The following is a 1,993-nucleotide window of genomic DNA, read 5'->3' on the forward strand; positions in this document are numbered from 1 at the left end:
GAAGTGGTGGAGTCTTACATGATTTATGCTGAGTTTGGTGGGGTGAAAGTTGAGGACCATGGGATTCTGTTCTTGTTGCGGGAGGGGTGGGGTTTAAGGGCGGTGGTGAGTGAAGTGGAGGAGATGCACTGACGGGCATCATCAACCACGTGGGAAGACCAACTGGGACTTTCTGAGGTGGAATTGGTCATTCTGGGAGAAAATACGCTCGAGGCGGAGGAATTAGGAATAAGGGATGGTGTTTTTACACGAGGTGGGGTGGGAGGAGGTGTCGTCTTGGAAGCTGTGGGAATTGGTGGGCTTGTAATATATGTCTGTCATTGGTCATTCGCTGGAGACGGTGATGGACAGGTCCAAGAAGTGGAAGGGAGTTGCCAAGAAGATCCAGGTGAATTTGGGTTCTGGGGGAAAGGTGTTGGTTGGTGAACTGTTCAACCTCCTCGTGGGAGCAGGAAGTGGGGCCAATGAATTCATCAATGTAGCGGAGGGACAAGTGGAGAGAGGTGCCAGAGTAACTGCGAAAGATGGACAATTCCACATATCTGACAAACAGGCAGTCATAGCTAAGTCACATGTGTGTGCCCATGGCTATTCCTTTGGTTTGGAGGAAGTGGGAGGATTGGACAGAAAAGTTGTTGAGGATGAAGACCAGTTTAGCCAGTTGGATGAGGGTGTCGGTAGAAGGGTACTGGTTGGGATGGGGTGAAATGAAGAAACAGAGGGCTTGGAGACTTGCGTCATAGCTGATGCATGTGTACAGGGACTGGATCTCCAATGTGAAGATGACGCGTTGTGGACCAGGGAAATGAAAGTCTTGGAGGAGATGAAGTGCATACGTGGTGTCACAAACGTAGGTGAGAATTTCCTGGACTGGGGAGACAGGAAGGTGTTGAGGTAAGAAGAGATGAGTCGGGTTAAACAGGCGCAGGCAGAGACAGCAGATCTTAGGAAGGAGGGAGAATCGAGCAGTGTTGGGTTCATGGGCAATGAGGTTGGAGGCTGTGAATTGGCGATTCCCCAGAGATGATGAGATTGTGATGGTCTGGGAGATCATGTTATACCATACTGCCCCTATACGACGAGGTGGCCGAGAGGTTAAGGCGATGGAATGCTAATCCATTGTGTTCTGCACACGTGGGTTCGAATCCCACTCTTGTCGCTGTTTTTGGATTATCACAGCTGTCTTATTGAAATTGGAACTCCAATGGTTAGTTTATCTGTATCGACCATATTATAAAACCTCAAAGAATAATTTGAGACTGATGCCTGAACTTAACGAAATGTAGACTGAATTGGGATAATGAAAAGGAACGCGATTTTCTTTTCAAAGTCAAGTTGCTGTGAACGTTAATCTTATGAAAGAGATCCAGGGAAACGAAATAACGAGAGATGCGATGTGCATGTTTAATGCAATGGGATTCTTAATGAGTGTTTTATCACATGAAATCTGGAGCAGGTTGGGTAGATGTGATTCATCTTGCTGGTAAGAGCACAGAGACACACCACAAAATAATAGAGATATTTCAAAAGGTGCAGGGGGTGGGTGTAGCGGCACAGAAAACTGGCTGTGAATGCACAGTAGAGAATTGCCGATGTGGGTACCGTGCATTGGCATGGACAGACTTACACATTGGTCTCGCCCTTTCCCCCTTGCTCTCGCCATTGATGAATACTGGATATAAGACACAGATAAACATAAGATGTGGGAAGCAAGCTCCCTCTCGTTATGCACACACTGGATGCATCACACTGAACTATGAACAACTGAAGAAATCAGCATGTTAACTGCAGGAAGTGAACGTAAACTGTGTATCAATAACCACAGATTAATGCAGCATAAACATCTAACGTGTCTTTAAACGAATGTCATTAACAGACGTTTCGTTCTAATACCTAACATGGCTTTCGTGGGAAATCATGTCTCACAAACTTGATTGAGTTTTTTGAAGAAGTAACAAAGAAGATTGATGAGGGCAGAGTAGTAGATGTGATC

The 1,993-nt window shown here is 46.0% G+C and overlaps 1 non-coding gene across 1 annotated transcript; it reads left to right on the forward strand.

Annotated features, from left to right (window-relative positions):
• The first annotated feature begins 1,077 nt into the window (after positions 1 to 1,077).
• Positions 1,078 to 1,159, forward strand: trnas-gcu (transfer RNA serine (anticodon GCU)). Its single transcript has one exon. It is a non-coding gene; the product is annotated as a tRNA-Ser (tRNA).
• The last annotated feature ends 834 nt before the right edge of the window (positions 1,160 to 1,993 follow it).

Source organism: Chiloscyllium punctatum, chromosome 30, assembly GCF_047496795.1.
Source record: "Chiloscyllium punctatum isolate Juve2018m chromosome 30, sChiPun1.3, whole genome shotgun sequence".
Classification (NCBI taxonomy): domain Eukaryota; kingdom Metazoa; phylum Chordata; class Chondrichthyes; order Orectolobiformes; family Hemiscylliidae; genus Chiloscyllium; species Chiloscyllium punctatum.